Genomic DNA, 25,931 nt, shown 5'->3' on the forward strand with positions numbered 1-25,931 from the left:
AATGACCCATCTAAGCCTCAGTTTCCTCACCTCTAAAATGGCAACCAAAACAGTTCCTACCTCTAGAGTTGGAGACAAATGTCTGTGAAATGTCAAGCACATGGTAATTTGTCAATAAATACTGCCTATTATTTATAACATGTAGTTCATGTCTACCATGCAAAGGCCATGCACAACACGAGGGACTTCTCACATACTTAATTGTGCACAATACTTTTGTCCTTACTATTTTAGAGATAAGAAAACTAAGGCTAAAAGCAGCTGAGCTTGTTCAAGGTCTTGGGAGCATCTCCTAGGGCCAAAGGAACTTTTAGAAGATTATTTAGTTCAGGGATGGTTCTTATGGGGGTGGGGAGGATGGAGACACCCCAGGTTATCATCTGGAGATATTCTGGACCATCACAACTGGGGGCAGGGACAAGGATGTTGCTATTACCTAGTGGACTAAGCCAGGGATGCTCCTCAACTTCTTGCAAGGTACAGGGCAGTGCTCCACAACCAAAAATTATGTGACCCCAACTGTCAGAAAAGCTGAGGTTGAGAAATTCTTTTCTGGCTAGATCGTCCTCCCAATCTTCCCCCTTCTGGTGCACTGGCCACAGAGATCTCATATGAACACTTTTGATAAGGGGGCTCTGTCGCTCCAGGGGCAGACCCACTCAAAAGTTCTTCTCCACCTGCCCTGTGCACAGTAGGTTCCAAAACTCATTTTAGTAAGCCTAGCAGCAGAAGATAAGGCAAGAGGAAGGAAGACCATCCGTTCCCCCATTGTTGAACTGCGTGCATTTTGTGTTTTCAACATATGCATACATTTTACAAATCTAAACGTCCCACGCCCCACTAACAGCATTGTTAGAAATGGCGATCAAAAAAAAAATTTTTTTTTCTTTCCTAAGACTCCCATAGGTACTGAAAGGTTTGCACACTTCTAAAAGCACTTCAGACCGGCAGCGGGGCTGACAACGACCACAAAAGAATCTGTAGGATTTCCCGGGGGAGCGAGCCCGTGGGCCGTGACCTCTGCGCGCTTAAGGCGTTCGCCCCACTCCCCCGCCTCTGGCTCCACTCTCCCGCCCCCGGATGCCGGGCTTCCAAGACTACCGGGGCCACGGCTGCGGAGCCCGGCCCCCAGGCGCGTGCCCACGCCGTGTCCCCCTCGCCTGCCTCTCGTGGCGCCCGAGGAATCCAGCCCTGGGCCTGTCGCCGGCCCCCACGCAAGTCGGCTCCCGCCCGCCCGCCAGTCTGCCGCGGCCCGCGCGCGTCCCCTCCCGGCCCGGTGCGGCCTGGGCCTCGGCCGGTGCAGGCCCGCGGGCGCCCGCGGCCCGGCCAGGCGAGCTCAGGCCTGCCGCGGCCTACCCTGTCGGGCGCCGCCGAAGGTTCCCCGCCTCACCTGGACGCGGGCGGGCGGGCCCGGGGCTGCTCCGGGGCGGGCGGGCGGCGGCGGCGCGGCGCTAACGGCTCCGCTCGGCCTCGGTAGCGGTGGCGGCGGCAGCGGCGACGGCGACGGCGGCGGCGGCTCCTCCTCAGCGCGCACGACCCGCTCCGGCCCGCGGCCCGGACACGCCCCCCCGGCGCGCGCGCCCATTGGTCGATGTCCTCCACGGCGCGCTCTTCATTGGTCGGCGTGCCTGTCGCGGCACCCTAGGGCGCGCGGCGGAGGCGGGACTTCCTGTCGGCGCCGCCTGCGAAGAGCTCGGCGGCCGGCGGAGACGCGGGTGGCCAGCGATGGCCGCGGAGGGGGCGAGCTAGGGCCAAGTCCACAGAGGCCGACTAGAGATAGCGGCCGAGGATTGGGGGTTCTTGTCGGACGTATGCCGCGTGCCCCTCATCTGTCTGTTCCGCCGCCTCCCATCAAGGTAGGAGCGGTCAGCGCGCCGGGGGTAATGGGGACAGGACCCAGGTTCGAATCCCGACCCCGACGTTTGCGCACTACGGGTGGCTGGGCGCGAGCTGACGTCACCTCACCAGGCCTCAGTTTCCTTATCTGGTGCTGTGAGAAGGCGGGGCATGGTCGTGGTCACCGGTGCATCCGTTTGGTTATTAAAACAAGCTGGTTCCCAGGAAGGTCAGCCTCCCATTCATTCATAAAAATTTTATTGAAAGCATATTATCTGCCTCTTGTTGTCTGGGCGGTGAACAGACAAAATCCTACCTGTCCGTTTTGGATTGACATTCTAGGCCACCGCTGTCCATGAGAAATTTATACAACCTACATAGTAATTTTAAAATGGTTTAATAACACATTCTCAATCAGCGCTGTGCAGTAGAAATTTAAACCAGCCACAAGTTTGTCAGTTACACGTTGAGTTTAAATTGATTAAATTGTGGGCTGGGGTGTAGCTTAGCGGTAAAGCACTTATCTGGCATGTGCAAATCCCTGGGCTCCAACCCCAACACTGCAGCAACAACAAAACTAAGTGATTAATTGATTAAATTATTACTTGTGTTTTTAAAAAGTAAATAATTGCAGGTGATGTTGATGTTAATAATATGTTTTATTTAACCCAATGTGTCCAAAATATAATTTCAACATGTGATCAATGTAAAAATTATGAGATGTTTTACATTCTGTTTTTTTTTTTTTTTATACGCTTTTGAACTCTACATTTCCAATTGAACTGACTGCCTTTGAAGGACTCAGCAGTCACATGTTGCCAGTGGCTACTATATTGAACTATGCAGTGCTACATGGGGAGACAGAAGAGAAAGCAAGTGGATGCCATCTCAAGTGATGAAAAGGGTAAGAAGAAAAGTAAATTGGGGAAAGGGCATGAGAAACATGGGGGTTGCAATTTGAAAGAGAGTGGTCAGCAAGATTGAAAAGATGGCCTTTGCAAAAGGAACCAAGGAGACAAGAACACTGAACAAATAATTACATTCTTCATTGTTCTGTCTTATCCAGAAGAACTTTCTGAGAGGATGGGCATGTTCTGTATTGGCACTAATTCAGTAGCCTCTGTCTCCATGTTGCTTTTGGACATTTGGCTGGTGCCACTGAAAAACTGAATTTTTTATTGTATTTAATTTTTAATAATTCAGATAGTCACGTAGGGCTAGTGGCTCCTGTAGTGGATGGCACCAGCTTAGCACAATGGTAGCAAATGCTCAGAGCTGAGCATGTACTTTATGCTGAAGGCTCCATTTACATTCCTTGTGAAATCTTGAAAATACCTCTGCAAGATGGGTGCTGTAATCATTGTTATGAATAAGAAGGAAGTCCTTAGGCCAGGTGTGGTGGTGCACATCTACAGTCCCAACTACTTGGAAGACTGAGGAGGGAGAGTTATTTGAGCCCAGAAGTTCAGAACCAGCCTGGGTAACATAGTGAGACCCATCTCTAACAGAAAAATAGAAAAAACAAACAACCAAAGTCCATTCATTCATCTATATTCTATTATTAATAATAAACTTTATTTTTAAAATTTTATTTATTTATTTTTATGTGGTGATGATGATCAAACCCATTGCCTCACATGTGCTAGGCAAGTGCTGTACTGCTCAGCTACAACTCCAGCCCCTAGACTTTATTTTTAATAACCATTTTAGATTCTTGGGATTAGTACAGAAATAATGGGGTTACTATTATTCACCACATATGGTTCCTGTTAGTAACGTTTTTTATTAATATGATACCATTAAAATGGACCAATACTGATACTTTGGGGTTTTTTGTTTGTGTGTTTATATTTTGGTACTGGGGATTGAACCCACTACACCCAGTGATACTTTGTGATTGATGGAAGTTTATAGTTGATTATACTTTCCTTGTTTTTCTCTAATTTTTTCTCTCTGCCAGGACCATATCCAGGATCCCACGTTACATGCAATTTGATTGTCCTATCTGATCTACTCTTGCCTGGGGCCGATTCTCTGATTCTCCTTATTTTTGATGACCTTGACAGTTTTGAGGAATGCTACTCAGGTATTTTTTAAGATGCTCCCCTCTTGGAATTTGTCATGACAAGACCATGATGGTGGGTTATTGGCAGTAAGACTAAAGTGGCAAACTGCCCTTTTCATCACGTCGTATCCAGGTACCTCCCGTCAACATCGTTTGTATCTGTTGATGTCAGCTTTGATCACCTGACTGAGGTAGTATTGTCCGCTTTTTCCACCATAATTACTTCCATCGCTTTCCTTATCGTATGCTTTGGAAGGAAGTCGGGATGTGCAGCCCACACCTAGGACATGAGGGGTTATGCTCTGCCTCCTAAGGGTGAATACCTACATAACGAATCATTGAGACTCCTTCTCTGTTCATTAGTTCATTCCGTCATCTAGTTATATTGGTGTGGACTCGTAGGTATTTATTTTATGCTTTAGGTTATAACTCAGCACTACATTTTTGTTGCTCAACCTGTTCCAGCTCTGGCCATCTTTTGGCTCTTTTGGCTCCTGTGACCCATGGGGTATTCCCATCATTGAGTATTTTGTGTATTTGGTTCCTTCGGCCTCTTCACAGCATTTCCTCACTCCCTGGCTCTATAAGATGATGCAGTCTCAGCCTGTGTATTTCTTGTTGCAGTCCTGGAATCAGCCACTTCTGTAAGGGACCCTGGTTCCTTTTTCAGAGAATGGTATTAGAAATTGAGATCTCGCTCTGGGAGTGCCCGTTGCTACGGGGCATTGTTTCTTTCAGCTCATCAATACTTTTTATTTTTTTTATTTATTTATTTTTTTTGCGGTGCTGGGGATTGAACCCAGGGCCTTGTGCTTATGAGGCAAGCACTCTACCAACTGAGCTATCTCCCCAGCCCTCATCAATACTTTTTAACCACCCACAGCATGTGAGGTGTAAAGTGCTCAGCCTCAGGGACACAACAGTGACTGTGCTGCATGTGGCATCTGACCTCGTGGACCTCAGCCAACTTGAGGAGGCAGGTTTGAGAGGGGAGCTGCCACTCTCACTAGCTATGTTGCCTTAGACACATTGTTTAATCTCTGAGCTTTAGCCTCCTACTCCATAAAATGGGGATGATTGTAGTACTTCCTGTGGGCACTGTGAGAATTAAATGAAATAACCCATTTTTAGAAATTCTGGAACAGAGCCTGGCATGAAGTACTTATTATGTCTTATTAACAGTAACAATGAGTTTCACAAATGATTATAATCTGCATAGGCCAGAGTTCCAGGAAAGCATGCAATAGGAAGAGCTAACTGATTTGGGGGTGTCTGAGAAGGCTTTCCACATTAGTAGTATTGCAGCTGAGGCATGAGGAGGGAGAATATTTCAGGCAGAAAAAAATAGCAAATGCAAGGGCCCTGAGGCAAGCAGGAGCCCAGCACCCTTAGGAGTAAGAAAAGGCCAACTGTGGAGACATAGGCCTCAGAGGAGACCTATAGAACTGACAGGGGCAGGTCAAATGAGGCCTGTGATGAGTTAGGACCCTATCCTGAGAGCAAGAGAACTGACTTGGCCCTGTACACGCATCTGGTAAGGGCAGAGTGGTGATTTGAACCTAGTTCTGGTCAGTCTCGGAGATCTTTATTTTGCTTGTTGGAATTTGAGATACAAAGTCCTTGTTTTCTGTTTTGTATTTGTTTTTGTTTTTTTGTCAGAAGAGCAGTTTCAGCCCTCAAGGGTAGGAATCAGCATATACTCCAGCCAGAGTTGTTCCAGGTTGTTCTTGCTGTCCCTGAAAGTCACAGTCTCTTCCTTTAGCACAAGCTGTAAAAAGGCTCTGTAAGGTCAAGATACACAGAAACGACCCAGTTGGGACCCTTCTCTCGAGGACACTGTTGCCCTGAGGGAGAAACAGGAACATTGAAACACAAATCCATCTAGTGTGACAAGGGACAGGCACAGATAGACCTCTGGTGGAGGGTAGTAGCTGAGCCAGATTAAAGAATAAGGGAGGGTCTGCCAGCAGAGAAGGTGGGAAGCTGGGACTGGCAGGAGCAGAGATACAGATTTGTCCAGGACGATCATTCAGGTTCAGGGATGGAGGTTTCGAGAGGAGGAGGGAGTGATTTGGGACTAGAGAGTCGCCTGTCCCCTGCTTTGAAGGGCCCCAGAGAGTCAGAAAAGTTAGAACATTATCCTATCAGCAAATAATTACATGACTATGCCCATACCTGTTTTTGTATAGCCTAGAGCTAAAAATTAGCTTTATATTTTCATGTGGTTGGAAAAAAAAGAACAGTTAGTATTTTGTGACATATAAAAATTAGATGAAATGCAAATTGCATTGTGCATAAAATTTGACAGTAACACAACCATGCTGCTCCCCTGTATGTTGCCTGTGGCTGCTCAGAGCTACGGGAGCAGAGGTGAGGTTGCCCTGGCAGGGCCTGTGTCACAAGTGTGCAAACTGTGTGTGAAACTCACCATTTTGAAGTTTTTAATAATTTATGAATATAGGGCCCCACACTTTGGAAAATTATGTAGCCAGTCCTAGCAACAGAGACCATGTGGCACACAAAGCATCAAATATTTGCTCTAGGACCCTTTCCAGGAAAAGTTTGTAGATCCCTGCTGTGGTTGGCAGAAAAATGGTCCCCAAAGATGTCTACATCCCAACCCCCTGGAACCTGTGACCATGTGACCTCACACAGCAAAAGGGACTGTAAAGTGCTTGGAGTAAGGAACTTGAGATTGAAAGATGATCCTGGGTCAGCGGGGCTCAGTGTCACCACAGGGTCCTCCTAAGAGTGAGGCAGGAGGGTCAGAGGTAGAGAGGAACTGGAAGATGCAGCATTGCTGGTTCTGAGATGGAGGAAGGGGTGCGGGCTCTTCTAGAAGCTGGAAAAGGCAGGATGTGGGTTCACCCCTGGAGTCACCAGGAGGCACCAGACTTGTCAGCATCTTGATTTTAGCCTGGTGAGACTAATTTCAGACTTTCGAAGTCCAGGGCTGTAGCATAATATGTGTTATTGTAACCTGCCAAGGTTGTAGTAATTAATCACAGCAGCAGTAAGGAATAATAGGCAAAAAGCAACTGAAAGAATTTATCATTTAGCCAAGAGAATTTTTAAATGTGAGACGTACATGATATTTTTCTTTCTTTATTGGAAGGGAACAGGGCAAGCATGGAATTCAATCTGAGGAGAGAGGCTCTCTGACTGAGGAGTGTCAGCACAGGGAAAGCTAGGGAGTCATGTGGGGTGTGGAAAGAAGGAGGTAGAGTTCAGATGTTCACATTGGGCTTGGTGACCAGTGGAGAAGGTGGCAGTCAGATCAATTAAATACAGAGATAAGGGGAAAAGTCATTGTATCTCAACCATTTGTAGATCTCAGTATGTGGGTTGGGGTGTCTTGGGGGACATCAGAAATGAGTGTAAGGGTCAGGTGATCAGTTCACTGGTCAGCCTCCAAACAAAGCTGAGGTGTAACAGCAGGATGCCCATTCTGGGAACAGAAGCCAGGCAAGCTCAAACAAGCCCAAAGAACCTTCAGGAAGGCTCAGGTTCTTTGGGGACCTGACTTAAAACTGATTCCTCCTCAAGTGCCAGTAGTCACAGGGGAAAATAGGAAGCTTGAGTTGACTTTTAGGTTAGCAACAGTGTGGAGCTGTTGCCTGATGAAGTCACCACCTGAGAAGCAGGTAGCCTCAGAGTCCCAGCCTTCCAGGCGAACACCTTTTGCCATTCCTGTTTGTGCACAGTGTGACCCAAAGGGGTTGGCCTGGAGCAGACACAGAAACGCTGGATTTCCTTCAGGAGTTCCTGTGCTAATCAATCCATTCCCTGAGCTCAGTGTGCTTGTCTGTAATGGCAGGTGTTACAGCCACCCTGCGACCCATGCAAAGCAGAGAGGAAGCAGAGCACTTGACACACCATCACAGCACCCGTCCAGTAAACAAAACTGTGGTCAACGTCCCCAAGAGCAGCAAGGGCTGCTCCACCTCTTGTCTCACAGTTACCTCCCTAAGTAAACATGGCTCACTGATCTGAGCCAGTCTTGGAAGTTTTGTTTTCCAGTTCTTCCCACTGGATCCAGCCTATAGTACTTCTACCCAGTGTCTTTCTGGGGAGAACAGCAGTGGGCATTTTCTCTCTTTAGAGTCAAACGATAGGAAAAGCCCCAGAGCTCCTGGCTCCTAGGGTCATGGAGTGGCCCAGTCTGCCCTGTTGTATTGACAGTGACCACATTCACTCAGCATTCCCGGGTGGACCATAAATTAATAAATCACACTCCCACCCTCCCTGCTTCTGCAGGGACTTACTTGGCAGGAGCCCCTACCACTCTCTGTTTATGAGCTTCCTGTTTTGTTTTTGCATCCAACTTTACTTTTTCATCTCACAAACTCCCTTTCTTGTAGTGTCTCTCACTGGTCTACATGTATTTGTTGGCTTTTTGCAGTGCTCCTTGGTATCTTTAAGTGAAAATTCAGTGGTTTCTAAACCACAGAGGAGTGCAACTGCCACCACTATCTCATTCCAGAACATTCTCATCTCTCCAGAAAGAAACCCTGTGTCCCTTAGCTGTCATTCCCTGTCACCCCCCTACAGCTGCTGGCAACAGTTAATCTGCTTTCTGACTGTGCATGGCCTCTTCTGGATACTTTGTATAAATGGAATCTTATAGTATGTGGCCTTTTTTCACTGAGCATGATGTCCTCAGGGTTCACCCATGCTGTAGTGTGTCACTGGTTCATTCCTTTTTATGGCTAAATAATATTCCACTGTATGGGTGGACCATGTTGTGTTTATCCATTCATCCATTGCAGGACATTTGGGCTAGTTCCACCTTTTAACTTCAGGGACTAGTGTTGCTATAAACATTCATGTACAAGTTTCCATGTGAACATAACGTGTTCATTTTTCTTCCGTATATTCTATCTAGAAGTGAAACACATGAGCACTCTCTTTTGTTTTTTTGGTTTTTGGTTTTTCTTAATGCTAGGAATGGAACCCAGAGCCTTGTGTGTTAGGCAAGTGCTGTGCCACTGAGCTGCACCCCAGCCTTTATTTTCCACTTTTTGAAGAACTTCCGGGCAGGTTTTTCCAGTCTTTATTTATAAACGAGAGATGAAACCTTCACATGCCTTTCAGTCGCTGGTAAGCAGTCAGTTTACCACTTGAATGTCTTCATCCTAGGCTAGAGAAGTAGCTCAGTGGTAGAGTTATTTCTCTACCATTGCAAGGTATGTGCAAGGCCCCGAGTTCAATCCTCAGCACCCCAAAGAAAGGAAGAAGGGAGAGAGAGAGAAAGGAATTCTAGCTTTGTTCCTTATCCAGCAACCCAGGGGAAGCACCCACAAGCACTGGTCAAGGAGCCAGAATCCTGGGAGTTTGGACACCCCCTTCTCTTGTAAATGAAGCTGACCTGGAACTCTGGTGGAAGGACCATCCACCATACATTAGGGGCTCAGCCTTAGCGAGGGGCCACCTGCAAATCCAGAGACTGACCAGGGTAACTGCACCCTTACAGCAGGAACAAGACAAGGACAGGGACCTAGGAGCAGGCAGCTGGATTGGATGTGCCCAGGTGGGAGCAGCAGCCATCCCCCGAGATCAGCTTTCCCACTCCCAGAGGTAGCGACCCATGGATTTGCCAGAGCTTACTTGCAAGATGGCTGCAAGCATTCTTCCCTGGGGAAGAATGAGCACTTGGGATGCGGCCAGGTTCTGCCCTACCCTGGCAACTTCCATTCTCAGTGCATCTCAAGACCCTCCCAGTCCCTCAGACGGGAGACCAGAAAGTGCAGATCAAAAGCCATAGCCAGAGCATTTCTTGGAGCACTCCCGAGGCTCACCCCCAAGTGTTCAGAATAAAGAGAAAGTAGCATTAAAAGCTCGTGCAGGAGCCAAAGGGGCAAAGGTCAGGAACAGTAACTCACTGAAGAAGAGGAGTCAACTAACCTGATCCTGGGTTAGCAAGTTGCCAAGGCGGGAGCCCATGAGCGGGATTGGTCAAGGCAAAGTCTCACTCCAACACAGGCAGGACCCACACTCACTTTCCTAAGGGGTGGCACCCACTTTACTCAGAGAGACCTTTTGATGGACATTTACCCACCATATCATAGGGTTCATGATCTAACAGTGAAAATTATCCCTAGCCACTGGTGAAAGGGCTATCCACAGGAAGGTGTGTCTTACCATCTTTAATAGATCACCTTCAAGTGGTGTCTAGCTCAAAGCCCAGGGATGGGACTGGTTTGGTGAGTCACAGGTCCGCTAGAAACTACAGTTAGGAGGCCTACAGCCACATGGAGTCATAGTGGCTCCCAGGCCTTGGACCAGGTGCAGTCCAGATGCCCCTCAACCTACACTTGCTCACATGCTCTGACTCTCAGAAAAGTGGCCAAAGCGGGCAGGGGCTGGGATCAGCAGACCCTGGAACTTGTGCACCGAACCCTCAACGCTCCACTGCACATGACGTAAGAGAAAGGAGCATGGCCCCAAGTAGCAACTGCAACCTGCATGGCCTCTACTTGTGGCTCCCAAAGGTAAGGATGGTGCAAGAAGGAATGAGGGGGACCAACTGGTGGGACCCCAGCCCCAGGGGTAACACATGACAAAGGACTGATGTGAGGGGTTGAAGTTAGGAGAAGAGAGGAGGGGGCTAGAGGAGATGGTTTGAAATTGGCCACTTGAGAAGGAAAGGAGACCAGGAGGGAGGACTCCTTCATGCTGGCATGGGTGAGCAGAGAGTTCTGTTCCATCCAGTCAGGGACCCACAGCTTCATAAGGTGGACAGGGCATCCTTGGCAGTGCAGTTAAGCAGTGGCTTCAGGTGCAATTGGGAAAGGGTAGGGTGGGGATGGGGAAAGCGTCTTTTATCTTTGGTCCATCTGGCAGACCTGTCATTGGGTTGCACTTTGGGGCAGTGGGCTCTGCTACAGCCTATTAGGTCTCAGCAGGAGATCTTGGGTGGCTCTTATCGCCCACAGGCACTGTCTGGTCTTCCACAGGTCAAGAAGCCAAAATCCTGGGGGTTGGACACCCCATTCTCTTGCAGATGAGGCTGGCCTGGACCCCTGACTGGGGGACCAGGTGCCATACATCGAGACTTGTACTCAGCATGGAACCACCTAGAAATCCAGAATCTGGCTGGGGCAACTGCAGCTTTGCAAGGACAGGGATTGAGGAGCAGGCAGCCGGATTGGGTATACCCAGGTGGGAGGGGCAGATGTGGGGCCTCCTGTGGACTCACCTCCAGGACCCAGGCTTCCCTGGGCACATGCTTGCCTTCCTCTTCCTCCCACGCCCCCCACTGTGCCATTGCACAGGGGAGTTGTCTGCCCAGATCCCTGCTGCCTACCTTCCTCTTGACTGTCATCTCTGCCCTGGCCCCAGGAATGCTGCTGTCCTGCTCTGGCAGAGAATGGCGGTGAGACACCTAGCCTAGGATCTGGCTCTCAGCTAAGCTGTCAGTGAACTTAAGTGCTGCCCTCCCTGGTCCCTGTGGCATGAAGGAAAGAAGCTCAGATGTGTCCATCTTGGCCTCTCCAGCTCCCTGCACACTGGGCCTGGTGCTCAATAGGTGGCAAAAGTCCGCTGACCAAATGAACAGCAGCCAGCCCTTGCTCTCAGTGGCCAACAGGACATCACCAACCAGGTTCATTATGTCCCACACATTGTAGCCTGGCCCCCGGCCTGTAGATCAGTCCTCCCAAACACTATAGGAAATGGGGGGGCACCCTACACCCACTCTAGGGGGGACCTGTCAAGAGTCCAGGGGGTGGCAGTTGTGGAGGGGATCAGTGACATGAATCCTGTGGGGGAGGCAGCAACAAGGAGCTCAGAGAACAAGGCAAGCCAAAGGAGGGGGACCCTCCACCCCAGCTTGCCATCTCCTGCACTGACCCATTGCCTGCTGACCATCCTTGAATGAACTAGTGCAAACCTTCATCCAATGACTGAAACAGGCTCTAGAAGTTTCCCCAGGACATTGTCCTCCCCTGCCCCACCTTTCCCAGTATAGCAAGGGCCTGGGACCCAGAGGCTGCACTGGTAGGCCTGGGGGTGGAGGGAGAAAACATTATTAGATCTATCTTCCTTCCAGGACCCAGGCCTCCTGGGCCTTCGCATTCCAGAGTAGGAGCACGTTCAACCCACACAGATGCTTCCATTCCAGGGCCAGGCCAAGGTCACGAGGAACTAGAAACTACTTTTCCCAAGAAAGGCACCAAGTAGAAGCCCTCCAGCTGTCCATGGGGGTAAAGCCCCTCTGAGTTTGGTAGAGGGGGTTGAAAGCTGTTGACAACATACTTTAAATAGGGACTTCTCTCTCTGCCCTGCACACCTCTGGGCTGGATGATTCTTTGTGGCAAGGGACTGTCCAGTGTATGGTAAGACATCAGTAGCATCTCTGGGCTACTCTTGCCTGTTGGGAGAGCCAAATATCCCTCTGGGTATCACCTGGTATCTTGGGAGCCCTGCTGAGAATCCTCATTTTGCAGAATAAAACCCATGTGGATGTTAAGGGCCTTGGGTCACATTCAGGTATGTAGGGAGCCTGCTATTCACTTGGTGGTTTTTTGGTGCAGGGGATCAAACTCAGAACCTTTTGTGTGCAAACCTTTACACCTAAAGGACACTCCTAGCCCCAAGCCTGCTGTTTTATGTGCCCAGTCCCCTCTGCCTGGAGTCCCATCCCCCAGCATTACCTGCCATCTTCCAGAACTGAACCCACATCACCTCCCCCAAGAATGTTCTGTGGACCTTCATCTTATGGGTTTGATCACCAAGGTATTGTGGAAGGCAAATTAATGCCCCTTCCTATAATGTCCACATCCTTATCCCCAGTACCTAGGAACATAAACAAAGGGAGTTTGTAGGTGGGATTAGAGATGGGGGATCATTCTGGATTATCCAGTGGCCCAATGTCATCAAAAGGGACTTCATAAGAGGAAGGCAGGAGAATCAGAGACGGAGGTGGAAGCACTGATCAGAGAGACTGGAAGACGTCGACTACTGGCTCTGAAGGCGGAGGAAGGGGCCATGAGCCAAGGGGTGTGGGCACTTCTAGAAGCTGGAAAAGGTAGGAGGTAGAATCTCCCCAGAAGCCTTCAGAAAGATCCAGTCCTGCTGATACCTTAACTTTAGGACTTCTGACCTCTGACACTGAAATAACAAATTTGTCTTTCCTCTCCAATTAAAAAAGTTACCTACAAAGTCTCTGTGTTAGCTTTGCATTGTTAAAATACATGCTGCAACTAGCACTTTTTTCCAAAGACTGTAGACAAGTTTGTCTAGGAAAGTGGGTACATTCAAGGGAGAATGGGAGCTGTCTCAAGAGGGATGCCCAGGGGGTAAAGCAAGAACTCCACATTTAAGGGGGAATGGGAGCCGTCTCAAGAGGGTCTGGAAGGTTAGTGATTACTGTGGGGTGGCAATGGTGGATGAGCAGAGCCAGGCGTGGCTACCCTTTCAGCCATTCCCCTACATCTTGCCTTGCCCTCACCTTACGAGGACATGTTGCTCAGGAACCAAGGTGACTGCCTTATAAAGACAAAAGGTTTCTTCAGCTGCACAGGTTCAAGATCAGGTGACCCCACTGTTTTAGACCTTGAGGGAACTGGATGGCCATGGTGGGAGTGCTCTAGGAGCAAGAGTCTCTTCTCAAACCAGGAAGCAGGGACAGACCAAGGGCCTGGGGTTCCGTGGGTTCCAACAGATCCAAGAAAACACATGGAAAATTAGAAAATATTGAAGATGAATGAAAAAAAAATTATGGGATGCAGCAAAAGCAGTGCCTACATTATATACAAAGAAATTTTTAACTAATAATCTGAATTTACCCCTCCAGGGACTAGAAAAAGAAGAGTAAATTAAATCCAAAGCTAGAAGGAAGGAAGGATATAATGAAGATTGGAGTGGAGAAAAATGGAAATAGAGAATGAAAACACAGTGGAAAGAATCAAAAATGAAAATTGGTTCTTTGATAAGAAACAAAATTGACAAATTTCACCTTGAACAAGAAAAAAAGAAAAAAGTTATTAAAAATGAATCAGCTGAGCGCGGTGGTACATGCCTGTAGTCCCAGTGACTTAGGAGGCTGGAGCAGGAGGATAAGTTTAACTGGTGTGTGTTTAGGATGACCAGAAGCCAGGTGGATGGGCAGAGCCTTCTGCTCTCCCTAAACCTGTGGGCACCAGTGGCCCCCTGAACCCCTTCCTACTCATGACTGGTATTCACAGTACTACCAGGGTTCCCAGGTTTGAGATGACTGCAGGCGGGTCTCAGATTTGTCATGGATCCGTCTGCCACTTCATCTTGCCTGCACTTTTGAATCTCCTGCCCCAGTGCATCTTCCACAGGACCTTGCAGTGCTCAGACACGGGCTTGACCACAACCTTCCCCTGGCTATGTGAATCCCCTCAGCAGCTCCCGAGTCCGGGTGATGAAGGTCACCTTCCTTGGCTTAGCATGTGAGGCCCTGAATAGCCTGTCCCTCCCACCTGTCTTCCGCCCTCCACCCCCGCCCCACTCTCCCACCCAGCTGTTGGGCAATTGGCAGCTTCTAGCATCCTGTTCTGCTGGCCTCTGACACCTGCTCATCTTTCAGGTCTCCATTCAGCTCTTGTTCTCTGTGGAGGCTTGGTGGGTGCCCTAGGCATCCTGCAGCCTGCAGCTACCTTCTCCAGGATGCCCACCTCCAAGCCTTGCCGCATCCTGTGAACATCCCCTGGGGAATGGACTGTCTGTCATTCCCTTCGGTCCCCAGCTCCCTGCATATTACTTGCCACCTGTTTTTAAATGTAGGTTTTATGATTATGCAGGTATAGGAGCCCAACAGATCAGGAGATGATTGACATTGAAAAGATACTTTGTTACTCTCAATTCCCAAGAGGAGGGGCACACAGGGCCATATGGGGAAGCACCAAGGGCCCATCAGAAGGTAGACGGGTGCAAAGGGAACCCGTGGGCACAAGTCTTTATAAGAGTTTGCACAGAAAGAAGTCAGTGAGGCAGGTTAAGGGGCTTAGGCTGGCCTCGTTTAACTCATTTGATAGGGTCTGGGGCGTTCAGATTGTCTAGAAGCATCTGGTACCTGGCTGAGGGAACTAAAGCAGGTGGATCAGAGTTGGGAATGCAGTCAGAGGTAGAGCACTTACCTCCAGGTTCCATCCCCAGCACCACAAAAATATTTGAAATTTTTAAAGATAAGTTTTTGGGTTTTATGTTTAAGGATCATTAGTAAGCCAGGTGCAGTGGCACATGCCTATAGTCCCAGGTACTCCAGAGGCGGAGGCAGGAGGATGGCTTGAGCCCAGGAGTTCAAGTCCAGCTATGTTAGCTTTTCATTGCTGTGACAAAATACCTGAACAAGCTACTTAATGGAGGAAACATTTCTGTTTCAGAGTTTCATGGTTTCAGAGATTTCAGTCAGTGGTCTGCTGACTCCATTGCTTTGGGCCTGAGGTGAGGCAGAACCTCATGGTGGAAGGGCTTGAGGGAGGAAGGATGATCTGATGGCAGCAAGGAAGCAGAGAGAGAGCAAGGAAGGGGCATGGGACACGGTTCACCTCCAGTGACCTACTCCCTTCAACTAGGTCTTACCTCCTAATGTTCCCTCCATCTCCCAACAGTGCCATCAACTGGGGACCGACACGTGGCATTTGGGGGACAGTAAGATCCAAATCATAATACCAGCCTGGGCAACACAGCAAGACCCTATTGTTAAAAAAAAAAAAAAAAAAAAGGCTGGGGTTGTGGCTCAGTGGTGGAGCACTGGCCAGCATGCGTGAGGCCCTGGGTTCAATCCTCAGCACCACATAAAAACAAAATAAAGGTATTATGTCTGCCTACAACTAAAAAATATAGTTAAAAAATCATTTGGAAGACAAAATGGGCCCAATCAACAGGGTTAGTTCAGCCCCCAGCCCGATGCCTGGCACGTAGTAGGTGCTGAGTATTTGTTGATAAGTGAAATATCAAATGACCTCAAAGGGATGATTAATGAGGAGTTAATGACATTCATCCATGATGGCTGTGACACACCCATTTTTTTACTCTGTCTCCCGGGGCCTGTCCTGATCGATGCATAGGAGATGCACAGAAAACCTGTCTTACAGGGAAGCAGAGCTCAGCAGCTTCAAAGAGGGACTCAGGGCTCCATGGGACCCTCTCTGCAGGGCCCACCACCCTCCACCCTCCCCGTGCCATCTCTGCCCCAGCCCCGGATGTCAGGGCCAGCATCAGGCAGTCACCCTTCCCAGATGTTCAGTCCATACACATGGGAAGAGCAGGAAAGATACAAGAACTTGAGCCATGGCAAGGACCAGTACTGAAAGTCTGAGTCCCTCTGAGTCCCATGGCCTGTGCCCAAGGCCATTGCTGCAGCTTTGTTCTCTGGAACAAAGGCCACCTGTCAAAGGGCAGGAAGTCCCTTGAAGCCAGTCTTCCAGGAGGCAGCAGGGCTGACTGCATTGGGGACATAGCAAAAGGGGTCACACAGACTGTCCATAAACCAGGTCCTGGAACATCAGGTCGGGGGCTTACAAAGCATCCTGGTAGACCCATTTTCCTCTCCTCCTCTAGTTGCCAGGCAACCAGAGTGCATCTGGACCAGAGCAAGAGGTAGCTGGTTTCAGGACATACATAGATTGAAAGTGAAGGGATGGAAAAGCATAGTCCTAGCAAATGGAAACCAAAAGAGAGCAGGGCTGGCTATACTTATATCAAATAAAATAGATTTTAAGTCAAACTGTAAAATGAGACAAGATTATTACATAATGATAAAGGGGTCAGTTCATCAAAAGGAATATATAAATATAGCACTCAACATCGGAACACCTAACTATATAAAGCAAATATTAATAGAACTAACCGGAGAGACAGACTCCGATATAATAAAAGCAGGGGACTTCAATGTCCCACTTTCAGCCATGAATATATTATCCAGACAGAAAATCAATACAGAAACATTAGACTGGAACCACACTCTAGACCAAATGGACCTCATAAACATGTATAGAACATTCCATCCAATGGTGCAAAATATACCTTCTTCTCAAGTGCACATTGAACATTCCCCAGGGTAGATCATATGTTAGGCAAAAAACAAGTCTCAACAAATTTAAGATTATAAACAGATTAAGTATCTTTTCCATCCACCACAGTATGGAATTAGAAAGCAAAAGTAGGAGGAATTTCAATAATATGTGGAAACTAAATAACACATTTTTTAATAATCAGTGGATCAATGAGGAGATTAAAAGGGAAATTAATGGATGAAATTGGAGAATATCATGCTAAGTGAGATAAGCCAATCTCAAAAAACAAAAGACGAATGATCTCGCTCATAAGTGGATGATGACATATAATGGGGGGTGGGAGGGGTTAGCGTTAGGGTTAGGGTTAGGTTTAAGGTTAGGGTTAGGGAGGGGGGCAAGAATGGAGGAAGGAAGGACTGTATAGAGGGAAAAGAGGGGTGGGTGGGGTGGGGGGGAAGGGGGAAAAATGGCAGAATGAATCAAACAACATTGCCCTGTGTAAATTTATGATTACACGAATGGTATGCCTTTACTCCATGTACAGAGAATCAAAATGTATCCCATTTGTTTACAATAAAAAAAAAGAAAAAAAAACTGCAACTCTTTTCCGAGTTCTTCATGTGCTAATTACACCATGAAATCAGAAAAAAAAAAAGGGAAATTAAAAAATATCAAGAAAAACATAAATGGGTACACAATATATCAGAGCTTATGGGATACAGTTAAAGAAGTTCTAAGAAGGAAATTTATAGCAATAAATGCCTACATCAAAAAAGAAGAGCTGGATGTGGTGGTGCATGCCTGTAATCCTAGTGGCTTGGAAGGCTGAGGACTCAGCAATTTAGGGAGGCCTAAGCAACTTAGCTGGGGATGTGTGGCTCAGTGGTTGAGTGCCCCTGGATTCAAACCTTGGTTAAAAAAAGAAAAGAAAAAGAAAAGAAAGAAAGAGAGAGAGAAAGAAAGAGAAAAAGAAAAAAATTGCAAATGAACAAATTATTTTTTAAAAAAAAGAAGCCGCTTCAGCCACACCTGCCAGATAAGGCACCTGGTATCAAAAGTCCTTGTGAGATGCACAGATGATGTTGGGGAAGGCCTCTAGCTGCTTCTCCCAGAGACCACTACAGTGAAGATTTCTAGAGTCCAGTCAGGGACTTGGAGGCACCAAAGTTTTAGGACAGCTGTAGGCATTCAGGGTCTGATATGCAAAAGTGACTACAGGAGGACTCACTTCAGCCTGGAGCACTCACCCAGTGCCCCTGCATCTTTGCCCATGATGCCTCAGGCTTCTCCTATGCAGTCCTCCAACATTAGGGGTCTGTCACACTTTCTTTCAAGGCATTAAAAAAAAAAAAAGAAAGGTAAATGACAAGGCCTCCCTGGCCCTCAGTCTCCTCCTCTGTACATTTGAATCTTCCCTCTGTGTGCACACACTGGAGGTGCCTTCCTCTGGGCAAGGAATAATTCCAGAGTTGAGCCCAGCCCCTGCCCACCACCTGGTCACTATGGTTGGCTCAGGAAGTGGTCAGTACCTGACTTTGGTTGAGTTGCAACTGGAGACCACCTTCAGCTTTCCACCATCATTACAACTAATGACTAGAAGCCAGAAGGGTGGGAGATTCTGCCCCACTCCACCCCGGGTTGGGTTCATTTCACACTTTCAGAGAAGGCTCTGTTGGTACCAGTTTTGCCTCCAGCAAAGGTAAAGATGGGAGAGGTGTGGCCTCCCGGCACCAGTTCAGCCATGACCGTGAAGATCTGGTCCTCACATTTATCAGAACTTCCTCAGAACTCCAAGCTTTAATTCAGCGCCTCCTCTTCTTGAACAGCCTGTCTCCTACCGGGACCCCTGGAGTGTAACCTACATCCTGGCCCCTGGGGGGGCCCTCCCTCAGTCCTCCTCCTCCTCATGAAGGTAGTTGGTGGGACCAACCCTGAGGGCAGGGCGGGAACGTGGGCTCACATTCCGGGGACTTCCCGCCAAGTCTGGGTCACGCCAGACCAGACCGCTGCCCGCCAACGGCCAGGTAGGAGGGCAATGGGCCATAGCGGGTAGGCCAGCTCTGACCCGCCACGCCGCGTCCCCAAGCCCGCAGCCACGCGGAGCCGCGTCCCCGCCTAGCCTCACCCACCCAAAGAAAAGAACCTGAGCAGCAGGCGGGTGCTCCTGCACCCGCGGGAGCAACCGACCGGACCGCGGGGCTGCAGGACAGCTGAAGGGGAAGAACTGAGCCCGTAAGCCCCGCCCCGACGCTAAGCCCCACCCATCAGGCTCTAAGCACCGATTAAGTCCCGCCTCCAACCATAAGCCCCGCCTGGCAGCTCTAAAAGCCATTTATCAAGCCCCGCCCATTTCAATCTCCACCCACTAAGTTCCGCCCTGGTTTTCAAAGCCTCGGACCCTCCCCCCGTAGTAAGCCCCGCCCACCTGGCTGCAGGCTTGTAGGCCCAGGGCCACCTCTAGGGACTCCCCGCAGAGGACAGGTGGTGTAGCTCGGTGGTAGAGCGCTTGCCCTTCCATCCCCAAGCACCGCAAAAAAAGAAGAGGGATAACCTCGCCAATCATTAAAAATGAAAAGCAATGCGATGCGAAGTCTCCGCAGCGTCCCCTCCGCTCCTTTATACCATCCTTCCCTAGCCCCTCACTCTATTGCAGGTGAATGTTGCTTTGCTTCCCGCGGACATGGTTATCTGCGGCTCCTGGCTTTGCTTTCTTCTTCGTGGCTGTGGTCTTTGTTTTCTTCTCCCGTTCTTGGTACAGGGAATTGAACCCAGGGGTGCTCTACTACTGAACTGTATTTCCAGCCCTTTTCACTTTTTATTTGAAGAAAGGTTCTCCCTAAGTTGCCGAGGCCGGCCTTAAACTTGCAATCCTCCTGCTTTATCCTTCCTGGTCGCTGGAAACAGGAGTGCACCACCATTTCCGGCTTATTGAGATTATTCTTTTTTTTTTTTTTTTTTCTTTTTTCTTTTTTTCTTGTGGTGCTGGGGATTGAACCCAGGGCCTTGTGCATGCAAGCCAAGCACTCTTACCAACTGAGTTACATCCCCAGCCCTAGATTATTCTTTAATAACCCACAGGTCATACACTTTACCATCAATGCGTACCTTTCTGTGGTGTTTATTAGACATAGACAATCATTGCCATTTTCTGATTTCAGAACAAAAAGGTACACCTTGAGCAACCAGTCTTCCTCCTCCCCACTGCCCATGGCCGCCACTAATCTACTTTCTGTTTCTATGGATTTGCCTACCACAAACCCAGGGCATATTTGTGACATGATAAATTGTCTCCCTGTGCAGGAAAGGGAGATGGGGGTGAAGTTTGGGCCCCTCGTAGACGTGGGAGTAGGCAGCCAGGGGAAGGCTTTCTTTAGGGGCTCTGTCAGCTGAGGCTTTTGTGCAGGAAGACTGTGTATGCCCCTGTGTGCAGGTGAGGGGACAGGAGATGACAAAGGGCCCTTCGGGAAGAGTGCAAGGGTGTTGGCTAAGAGGCCTGGGATGGAGACGGCTCATGGGGCAGCCAGCCTTTGAGAGGAGCCAGGTGGAGATCAGGCTTGGTCTATCTATCCTGAGGGAGAAGCTTGGAGTCTCACAGAGCAGGTGGGGTGAGGGAGGGAGGGAGGGGAGAGGGAGGGGGAGCTTGTGGGGTGGGGCTCTACCTATAAAGAGTGGAGCCCAACCACCTGCACACAGTACACCCCAGCAGGCACTAGCTCCGGGACCCCATCGGCATTGGTGAGTCCTTTCCCTGGCCATGACAGAGCAGCAGCGGGTCCCTTCTGCTCAGCTTGTCCCTATTCTGAGCCACTTGCTTCTCTTGCCCTGGGCCCTGACTTGAGATGGGGAAGACAGTGCCTGCTGCTGTCTTCCTTGGGTCCCTATCACCGCCCCCTCTACCTCCCCAGGTGACCTGTCTATCCTTGAGGTGCCCAGAGAGGAGGTCCCGCCTGCACCATGAACACTTGGATCCTTGCCAGCCTAGTAGCCTGCTTTGTGGGGGCCTGGGTCCCTGCTGTCCATACTCAAGGTACTATATTTGGTCAACCATACTTACACTAGCCCCTGGTTCCTCCTCTCCCTGTCTATCCCCTCCCCGCATTTACCCTCTGCTCTTCTAGATCCCTTACCTCTACTGAATTCTCCTATGGCTCCTGTTCCCAACATAGCAGAGATTGCTGGCATTTGTGCCCTGGGATGGACGGAGACAGAGGGTCCCCAGCTCCTTCTTCCAGAGTCCTCCACCCTATGGTACCTCCTTTGCAGGACTCCAGTGGCCAAGGGAATGTGGGAGCAAAGGGTTGGTAAAGCCACCTGTAGCTAGGAATATACTTCAGTGTACTGACCCTGTAGAGCCGGAGTGGGGTTGGAGATCAGAGCCCTAGAGACCTTGGGAAGGGGCTTCCCATCGGGGCCCTGCCCAGCTTACCTGTGCAGTGCAGCTGAGAATCGCTACTCAACCTGTGTGGGCTTTAGTTTTCACGTCTGCAAGGTGGAAATCTGAAGTCCGTACTGGCGGGAGCAGATGTGAGGATCCAATGAGCTGATGGCTGCATGAGTCTCTCGGCCTGCTGTGCAGCAGCAAGAGTGATTACCATTATTGTTGTTAATGGGAAACCTTTTCCGTCTTCCTCTCCATCTCCACCCCAGAGAAGGCCCTTGAGGATTTTGGTTACCAAAGGCCAGATGTAGGCATGCAGACTCCCCCAGGACCCCTGAGACTGGGTACTACATTCCTGTGGCAAGGTCAGTGAGTCCCACCAGATGGCCTTGGCAGGGTTGAGGACCATGACTCCACCCTCCTGCCCTGCCTGTCCCCATATTAGAGCTTAGCCTTTGCCCAGGAGGGAGGCTGGTCTTTGTTTCCATTGTCCTGCTATCCCAGTGCCTGTCCTTTGATCCTTCAGGGAGGGGGAGCGGCCCCTAGCCTTGGGAACTACCTGCTGAGGATGTTGGCGCCCCAGGTCCTATCTAACATGACTGCTCTTTGTCCTCAGGGATGAGGTGGGGGAATACAAGGAGAATGGAACCTTCCCTCTGTTCCACCACTATTGCGTCTGCCAGGACTCAGACTTAGGTGGGCTCTGGCAGAGGTAGATTGCAGGGGACCCCCAAGACTGACTGGGCAAAAGAGCCACCTTGGCCTCCACCACCATCTCATCCACCCCTCCTCTGCTCATTCATTCCAACCTGCTTCTCTCTGAGGTCTTTCAAGCATCCCTGATGCTGTGTGTCCCCCTCCTCACGAATATCAACTTCCCTGTTTCCCCACCATGCTAGGAGCTCCCCAAGACAACATTAATTCCAGTTCTCTGTTTAGGTACTTGGCACATAGTGGGAATTCTTGAAGTGTTTTTGTTAGCTCCACAGTAAATCCCCTAGGACTCCTAGTATCTGGCTGGGTCACTTAAGTGGTCACTGTGATGGGGACAGAGAAGACATGCCTTCCACATGGAGACAGACCAGCCTGGAGCTGGAGCTGGGACCTCAGCAGGAGCTAACCAACCTTGTTTTTAGGAGACTGGCACTAGGAACACACACTTCTGATGCCAGACGTGAAGGGGTGGCACAAACTGAGCAGTTGCAGTCGTGTCAGATGCCATAGGTTAAGGATCTCCCTCCCACAAGACCCCATTACGATGAGGTCTCTTTGGGCCTGTTTTCCCTCCTCAGGCTGCTGCGCCTGTGCTCCCAGAGCAGAGAAGGGGCTTTGGGCTGTTTCTTTGGTGGTCCACTCCTTTCCCAGCAGGGCCCATGGACTCCTCCAACTCCTGCCTGCTGTCCCAGTAGCAAGGCTGAGTGGCAGTCAGGTAGTCCACAGGCCTCTGTTGGGTCTTGAAGGGTCATGGCATGCGTTTCCATGTGTGCGTGGCGGCCACGTCTGTGACTATCCCTGCCCAGTGCACATGCACGGATTCGAGCGTGTGGGTGGCTGTGTGGTTGCAGGTGCCTTCGAGGACTGCTGCCTGGATTACCACCCCCACACCACGCTGGCTCTGCTCCTACGCGCCAGGTCTTACTGGGTCCAGGAGGTGAGCGGCAGCTGCAACCTGCCTGCCGTGATGTGAGTGGGGCCGTGGGAGGGGAGGGGGGATCACACACGGCCTTGCTGCCCCTCACTGCTAACACGGCCACCCCCTCTCCACCCGCTGCAGATTCCACTTCCGCCGGGCACACCATCCGGTGTGTGGGAACCCACGGGACATCAGGGTACAGAAGGCAAAGAGAATTCTGGAGCGCAGGGCCTCCCAGAGGTCTAACTACAACACCCGGCTCACCATCCAAGGTGGGTGAGACCCCAGCCCAGTATCTAGGGAGCCCACCCTCCCTGTCTGCAGGCCCCTTTGCTTCTCAGTCTCTGAGGGAGAGAACCAGAGCTCAGCATGGGCAGCTGCCCCTGCTCCAAAGAGAACCAGTTGCTGCTGAGTGGGGTGCAGCAAGCAAGCGACCCACAGGGTCATCATCCAGCTCCTCTAAAACCAGAGCACTTTCAACTGGTGAACGTGGAAAGTTCAAGCAAAGGGGAGAATCATTGGCTCAAATAACCAGCAATGTTTTCAGGCTTGGCTGGATCCAGAGGTTCACGGGCTGTTGATGAAGCTCTTCTCTCTCCCTCTACCTTTGGATAGGCTTTCTGGCTGGGAGGAAGAAGTTGAACACTGGAACAGCCAGGCCACCGTTGTCCAAGTTGAAGGATCTCAGCAGCAGCAGTAGCAGCAGCAAAAGGAATGTTTCCCTAAGCTAATCCAGGTAAGGACTGCTCATGTGACCTTCCTCCATCTATTACTGAGGTTTGGAGGCTATGGTTGAAGGCTCATGATGGGTCCAGACTGGGACAGGGCATTTGCCTCCAGGACTAAGGAGGGCTGGATACAGATCCACCCAGGAGGATCCTTGGTGGCTGCCCACAGCTCCCGCCCAGCCCAGCGGGACATTGATAAGTGCCACGTGAAAGGTCAGGCCAGTGGACCAAAAGCTGTGGGACCTCCCATAAGATGAGAGAACAACACTCGACACAACACTTCCGATGCCAGATGTGAAGGGCAGCACAACCCAGGCAACCGGAGATTGTGTCAGATGCCACAGGGGAAGGATCTCTGTCGCACAAGACTGCCCCCATTAATATGCAACCTCTCTGAGCCTCAGTTTTGCCATCCCTAAAATGGGGACGATAACAGTACTGTCTATTCCAATGGGTAGCATCGTAATTTACAGTGTTTGGCATGCAGTTTGTGGTGGGTAGGTCACCACCTATACTTTGCCCAACCAGCTATAAATTGGGGCTTCTGTGACTGCCTCCTTAGGTTCGATCATTTGCTAGATCCACTCCCAGAACTCAGGGAAACACATTTACCAGTTTATTGTAAAGGATATTACAAAGGATCTGGATGGACAGTCAGATGAAGGAGAGTCACAGGCAAAGTCTGGAAGGGCCCCAAGTACAGGAGTCCTTGTCCACTCGGAGTTGGGGTGCACCACCCTCCTAGCCACGGGCGTGTTCACCAACCCGGAAGCTCCCTGAGCACCAGAGTTCAGGGATTTTTATGGAGGCTTTATCACACAGGAATGATGGATTATTAACTCTCCTTTCAGGCCTTCTCCCCTCTCTGGAGAGGGAGGGGTGGAGCGGAAGCTCCATGCCTCTAAGCATGGTTTGGTCTTTCTGGTGACCAGCCCCCATCCAGGAGTCCCCTCATCAGAACAAAAGCCCGTCCTATTGCCCAGGAAATTCCAAGGGATTATTAGCAGCTCCGTGTCAGGAATCAGGTCAAAGACCAAATGTTAGAACAAAAGATGCTCCTAACGTCCTTACTGCTCATGTTACAAGGCTTTGAGGAACTGTGTGCCCGGGCAGAGACTGATAAGTGTAGTTATTATTTTACAGCTCCTGGTCACTCCAGTTCCACCTCTAATCCCTCCTGCAGGGCTGTAAGCCTGCACCGCATCTCCAGCATCCAACAGCACCAGCAGGGCTGGGCCTTTCTCCACCACAGGGGTCGCCCCTCGGTCCTTCAGCCCAAATCCTAGCCCCTGTGCCTGTGTTGGTTTTCTCCTCTGTTTCTACCACCTCTTGCCCCTTGGGCAGCTGGGAAGAGGGAGGTGACCTTAGATTAGGCTCCTTACTGCTCTGGGATCAGCATCAACCCTGGGCAGAGGCTCTTGTAGACAAGATTCTTTGGGATACATCACCCACCTGCATCTTCTTGCCATTCATCCCAGGCCACCTACCAATGTGCCTCCAGGTCCTTGCAAAGTTTTGTTTGGTCCAAAAACATCCTCCCAAGTTTGTGCTTTTAAAATGATTTTCAAATAAACCTTTGGGGAAATGCCATTCTTTTCTGTCCTGTTTTATTATGGGAAGATCCATTTTATTTTATGAAGATCTGTGGCCCCAGCACTCATGACGGGTAGGTCCTGAAGGGCTGGGCACTGGGCAGGTTGGATGCGTCTGCTTTTCCCCAGTGGTGACCTTGAGTCAACTGCTCACTCTCTTGGTGCCTCTTTGCTTGTCTGTGAAGTAGGATTCATTGTGTTTGCTCTGCCCAGATCCTAGAGCTGAGGGTGTGGAGGGATGGAGAAGCTCTCTACAAATCATATAAGGCTGCCCAGGGGCCCCTGGTAAGTCAGATGGGCAGGACCTGGGCAACGATAGGGCCCTGGGACCACGCACTTGAGACACCTCTGCAGGCAGAGATTTGAGACACCTGACTTTGCTGCTCCCAATCCTTAATAGCCTCACTTTTCATCACAACAGAGAATATTCCAGATGCAAGTCAAACATATCCTCTGCAGATGACATCCTAGTGGTTTGGGGCCTCACCTCACACTGTATGGGTGACCCAGGAAGAATCTATGCCTTCTCTAAGCCTCAGTGCCTCCTGCCCTCCACCCCCATAGAACAGGGCTGATAATGCTGCCTGCCACCAGGAGCTAGCTGGGGTCAAATACATTCCTAGCACTGGGCATGCAATGGCATGCACGGACTCTTCATTAATGAGGTGAGCATCCTGGTCACCAAGCTCCACCACCAGATTTGGGTGGATCCA

At 49.9% G+C, this 25,931-nt stretch overlaps 1 protein-coding gene and 1 long non-coding RNA gene across 4 annotated transcripts in view; one reads left to right on the forward strand and one right to left on the reverse strand.

Annotated features, from left to right (window-relative positions):
* Positions 1 to 1,562, reverse strand: part of Elavl1 (ELAV like RNA binding protein 1) — a 36,716-nt gene extending 35,154 nt beyond the window's left edge. Inside the window, exon 1 of the mRNA XM_047530616.1 lies at positions 1,391 to 1,562. The gene's annotated coding sequence lies outside the window, so the exon portion shown is untranslated. The remainder of the gene's footprint in view (positions 1 to 1,390) is intronic.
* Positions 1,397 to 13,691, forward strand: LOC124968337 (uncharacterized). Of its 3 annotated transcripts, none has more exons than XR_007105679.1 (4): positions 1,397 to 1,856; positions 2,635 to 2,740; positions 3,797 to 10,392; positions 10,858 to 13,691. It is a non-coding gene; the product is annotated as an uncharacterized LOC124968337 (long non-coding RNA). The 3 variants fall into 3 exon arrangements; XR_007105680.1 differs by having other exon boundaries at positions 1,399 to 1,856; positions 3,797 to 3,922; positions 4,035 to 13,691; XR_007105678.1 differs by having other exon boundaries at positions 1,408 to 1,856; positions 3,797 to 13,691.
* Positions 13,692 to 25,931: the final 12,240 nt, after the last annotated feature.

Source organism: Sciurus carolinensis, chromosome 17, assembly GCF_902686445.1.
Source record: "Sciurus carolinensis chromosome 17, mSciCar1.2, whole genome shotgun sequence".
NCBI lineage: Eukaryota > Metazoa > Chordata > Mammalia > Rodentia > Sciuridae > Sciurus > Sciurus carolinensis.